The 5,770-nt window shown below is 38.1% G+C and overlaps 1 non-coding gene across 1 annotated transcript; it reads left to right on the plus strand.

The window, feature by feature from the left end:
• The first annotated feature begins 4,400 nt into the window (after positions 1-4,400).
• Positions 4,401-4,506, plus strand: LOC145629754 (small nucleolar RNA R71). Its single transcript, XR_014111903.1, has one exon. It is a non-coding gene; the product is annotated as a small nucleolar RNA R71 (small nucleolar RNA).
• The last annotated feature ends 1,264 nt before the right edge of the window (positions 4,507-5,770 follow it).

The following is a 5,770-nucleotide window of genomic DNA, read 5'->3' on the forward strand; positions in this document are numbered from 1 at the left end:
ATATATAAAAAAAGGGTAAACGCTTCCCCCCAAGTTTAAATGAAGCATTGTTCTCAATGGTTAGAAGGAGAAAAGAATACATCAAAATATTTTTGAATTTTTTGCTTTTTTAATATTTTTTTGTTTTTTTCTTATACTTAAACTTGCAATGTCCTTGCCTTTTGCTAAATTCAGACGGCTTTTTCTATAATGCAATTTATTTGTCCATGCCTTTTATGATTAAGGACGACTTTTTCTCAAACACATGCCATTATTCGCAAAGAAAACTTAACAAAACCTTGCACTCATAAAAACCAAATTTCCAACTTCTCCACCACAAACTCCATCAACTATGATCAATTTGCTTCACAAAAACCAAGAAATGAAAGAAAATGAAACAAAAGGCCAAAGAACTAAAGATGTGGCTTGAAAAGAAGGTATAAGGCTCAAATGGTTGCAAGAAGGCAAATGTAAACCCAAAAATAAAGATGATACAAACTATCCTAAGAATGAAAAATACCACCCCGAAAAAGGTGCCTTTGTCCTCCCTAGATAGCTCAGTCTCGGGTTTAAGAATCATACATCAAGCTTTATAGATTAGGTTTGCATAGTCAAGGATCCACGCCGCTCATACAAAATAGGTTGGAGGCTTGAAAAACGGTGAACCTCACATGGATGTAGCAAAAACTCACTAGTGGTGTCAAATTGACATAGGGAGCAACTACCAAGCATGCCACAAACAAGTAGAATCCGACTTCATGATCCTCCTAGTTCAAACCAACTACCCTAGCATACACCTATCCTAGAGTCAACCGAAAATAGTCTCAAACCGTGCATACCTTTACCACCTAGGAAGAAAATCATGCAAAAGACGAAGTCCAATGTACAAAGTCCAACTCATAAAGAAACAAAAATGAAAAATAAGCCTCAAAATCATACCACAAACCAAAACAAGGACAAAGGAAAATAAAAGGAAAAGAAAAGTAAAAGAAAAGAAAAGGAAAGTCAAAGATAAAGGAAGAATAGGAGAAATAGAGAAGAGAACTAGAAAGCAAGTTAAACACATATATCCCAATCGATATACAAGTGATCGAACGACAACATCGTCATCGATCCCAAACACATTACGTGTTAACAAGCAATCATCCTCGAACCATTCAGCTTCCCCTAAACTAATCCTAATCTATGCATCCAAAGAAAATAAAGAGAAAAATTAGAAAGATCTCACCGGGCTATCCATGCTTAGCATAATAAACAAAAGCGATAGAAAGAACCACCTTCGTTCCGTTCCAAGATCGTGAGCATCATCAAAAAGCCATGTGAGAACAAGAAAAGCAAAAGAAACTATAAACAAAGAAAATGCTTAGTAACTTCAAAACCGAAAAGAGAAGAAAGGGAAGATACAAAGTAACACTAAGTAACCAACTAAACTACTAGCTAATTAAAAGATACTAGACTACAAAATTTGGATTCAAAGGGGCTTGAATCCAAAGGTTTTGGATAAATGAAATTTAATGAGTTATGGAAGAAGGTTGGCGCGGTTTTGAGGGTATGAGGGTGATGGGGGTCGAAGGTAGAAGAAGGAAATAAAGGGAAATGAAAGAAGAAAGAAGGAAGGGGAAGATAATGGGCATGGCAGTGGGCGCGGCCATTGGTGGGTACATAAATAATGATGATGATAAACACCAACATAGGCAGTAGCAAAATCCCCATTTTAGTGGGTTCAAAATCCCAAAATAATGGTAGCACCACATGAACCCACCAAAAACAAACTTCCTTCAACTTTTAAAGCACAAAATTCCCTATCTTACCTCACTAAAATTCTTCCCCTTTTACCTCAAATTTCGATGATATCGAGTATAAACACATCAAAAACCGCAAAACACTTTCTCATTCCTCATGCTCACTTGATGAAATCCAATCCCAAGAATCCAACCTGCAAATCCAAACAAGTAGAAAAGTGAAAGAAAAGAAATTAAAAGAAGGGAAAATAAGAAAATTCAAAATCAAAAAGAAAAATTAGAGATCTCTAGGTTGCCTCCCGGGAAGCGCTTGCTTATGGTCCTAAGCTCGACCCTTCCTCCAAATCATGAAGGGTCAAAGAACACCACCTTCTTCAAAGTGGCGGAAAGAGCAAATTTCTCTTCAACTTCTAGCAACTTCTCGTTGTTGCTTGATGAGATTTCATACAAAGACTTTTCAAATGCAAGCTTTTCTTTCCACAACTTCTTTCTCTTCCTCTTTTTCCTAGAAGCTCGAGCTTTTTTCTTTGCCTTGTTGTTCTTTGTAGATGGTTCCTCACCATCTAAACTCATGGAAACATCACCTTCATCTTGAGGATAGAGTTCAAACCAATGAGGAATGTCAACTTCCTCCTCGTCTATAAGCTTGGGATTCATCATTTTATTTTCACTAACCTTCTTGCAATCACAACTCAAAAGCACATCATAATAATTCTCAAGAAAATCGTTAGTTGAAGAATCAATCATGCATACATTATCAATGGAGCAAGGGGAATTAACACACATAATTCCTTTCACAAGAGACAAAGACTCATGCATTGGTTTCAAAGCAAAACTTTCCTCATTCTTACCAACTCTCAAGGTAATACGACCTCCCTTAACATCTATCAAGGCTCCCGAGGTGGCTAAGAAAGGAAGATGATAGGGATATGGTCATCTTCTGCAATCTCAAGCACAATGAAATCAACGGGAATGGTGAACTCTCCTATCTTGAGAGGAACATCCTCAACCCTCCCCTTTGGAAACTTAATAGACCGATCGGCCAATTGAAGGGTCATGTTGGATGGAAGGAGATCACCTAGTTTAAGTTTCTTAAAAACGAAATAAGGCATGATGCTAACACTAGCACCAAGATCACAAAGAGCATTATGGAACAATTTTCCTTTGATTTTGCAAGGTACGGAGAAATTTCCGGGATCTTTCAACTTTTGGGGTAAGTCATTTTGAGTAAATGCACTAAAACACTCCCCTAAATTCACCGGTTCCACCATATTGCAATTTCTCTTACCGCTCAAAATTTCCTTAAGAAACTTAGCATAGTTTGGCATTTGTTCTACAACATCAGTGAAAGGAAGAGTAAGATGAAGTTGCTTAAGCATCTCGATGAATTTCCCAAATTGCTCATCCAATTTGTGCCAATTGTGCTTTTGGGGGTAAGGAAGTCTAAGTTTGTAAACCTCATCTTGCTTCCGCTTTTTCTCTTTAGGCTTATCATTGAAATCCTCACTCATCTTGCTAGGCTCTTCATTCTTATTCCCTTCACTCGGATCGCTCTCCTTTTCACTCTCCTTACTCTTCCTAGGAACAATCTCTTTAAGGACCTTACCACTCCTAGTGGTCATAGCACACATCGGTTCCCTAGAGTCAACTTCTTGTGAGGGTAAAGAAGATGGACTAGCACAATCTCTTAAATGGTCGGCTAGTTGAACAATTTGGTTCTCAAGCTTATTTCCATGAATAAATAGGTACTCAAACATTTTGTTACAAGACAATGTGAATTCATTCAACTTCTCGGATTGAGCCATCATGAAATTCTCTAGCCTATTCAATTGGGATTGTTGAGCATAGAAATCAACACCTTGGCTTTGAGTCTTTGGAGTAATTTGGGGTGGGGTATCTCTTTGAACATCATTTTGAAAATCTCCCCTACCTTGATTACTCCAATTACCCTTACCATGATTTTGGCCGGAATTTTGATTATGGTTACCATAACCTTGGTTATGATCCCCATATTCTTGGCCATGGCTTTGATCATTACAACAAAAGTTATTATGGTTACCACAAAATTCTTGGGTCACATGGTTACCATAACCACTATTTTGGTTATAATTATCATAGCTCCCATGATTGTGATAATTCCTATTCCCAACATTCTTTTGAGCATTAAATCTAGGTCCAAAATCATTATTATCAACACAATTCGCATGCACATTCTCATATCCATCATATCTATCACAAGGAACATTGGGGCAATTAGAAGCATTATGATCATTCTTTCCACATAAATCACAAACCAAGCATTCTCTTATCATGCAACAAGAAGCAAAAAGAGGGTTAGAGTAGGAAGATGTACCTCTCCCCTTAAATTGGGAGGGAAGACTAGAAGCTTGTGAAGGACTCTCGAGCTCGGTCTTGAGAGAATTCACCTCCTTTCCTAACTCCGAGACCAATGTGGACAAATCGTTGACGACATAAGATTGATCGATTGAGCCACTTGTGCTTGTCGATTCTCTCTCTACATCATGCCAATCCATGTAGTTCCTTACCACATCATCTATTACATCCAACACCTCTTCTTCCGTTTTGTTCATAATCGACCCTCCGGCTCCGGCATCAAGGCTCAATCTACCTTGAAAGCTCAAACCACCATAGAAAATTTGTATGACTTGATAGGTTGGAATTCCGTGGTAAGGGCATTCCCTTTGGTAATCCTTGTACCTCTCCCATGCTTCATAGAGGTTCTCTCTAGGCAACTGCTTGAAACTTTGGATTAAGGCTCTAGCCTCCGCCGTCTTCTTTGGTGGGTAGAAGCGAGACAAGAAAGCTTTTGTGACTTCATCCCACGTCCTAAGGGACCTTGGCTTTACCTCCTTGTCCAACCACTATAAAGCTCTTCCAATGAGAGAGAAGGAAAACAACTTGAGCCTTATATATTCTTGGGCAACTCCGGCTACCATAATTGTATTACAATACTTCAAGAAATCTTTGAGATGATTGAGAGGATTTTTGCTTTTTGTGCCACAATATTGTTTCCTCTCAATCAAGGTGATCATAGCAGGTTTGATTTCAAAATCACCATCCGGGATCAATAACGGAGCAATCCCGCTCTCATACTTGTAAGCAACCGGTGTGCCCAATTCCTTCAACGTCACTCTATGAGCTTCTCCCATGTTCACTTGCACACAATCTCAATCAAAATTATTAGTAGCACGGCTACAAGTGTAGCCTAAAAGAAAATCTTTTTGTATTTTTGAAATAGATGGAATAGACTCAACAACAATACACAATCACGACACCATTCCCCGGCAACGGCGCCATTTTGATCGATGGCGAAATGGTAGGTCGTTGGACTACCCTCCCCAACCGGTCAAAAAAAAATTTATACACTCAACCAACCCCTATACAAGTATAGTAGCAAGTCAAGGATCGAACCCAAAGGAATAGTGAGTGAATGTCTATTGTCTTGCGCTAAGCTATTCCGAAATCGAAAGTGGGGTTGTAAAGCTAAAACTAAAGCTAATCACAACAAATAGACTTGTAGAAATCAAAGATAATAAACACTAGGGCTAAAATCCACATGCATTCATAATGAAATCAACTAATTTGGGAAGTCAATCAATTAAGTCAAGCAATGTGAGAGAAAATCAATATTGCAACCAAAAGAGCATATCAAGCTATTCTCCTAGAGGTCTAACTAGCGCCAACTATGATAGACTCTAGCTAGGAAACGTCACAAGATACCTCAATCGTGTAATTGCAAGCCACAAATCAATGGTCCGTATCAATGTGAACTTACAATGCAATCTAGTGTGAATAACTAGGGTGATCAAGCCTAAATCAAACACACACATGCACAAAATCAATCAACCAATTTAATCACATTATCAACTCAATCAATTTCCCCAAATTAACTTCAATTCATTACTAATACATGCTTCACCATTACCCTAGAAATCAAACTACTCACAATCCATTAAGAACATCAAAATCAAAGCTAAACCAATCAACAAATTCATATTCATCAATTAAAATCAAACTAAATCAATCAA

This window comes from Chenopodium album, chromosome 4 (assembly GCF_948465745.1).
Source record: "Chenopodium album chromosome 4, dcCheAlbu1.1, whole genome shotgun sequence".
Taxonomy (NCBI): domain Eukaryota; kingdom Viridiplantae; phylum Streptophyta; class Magnoliopsida; order Caryophyllales; family Amaranthaceae; genus Chenopodium; species Chenopodium album.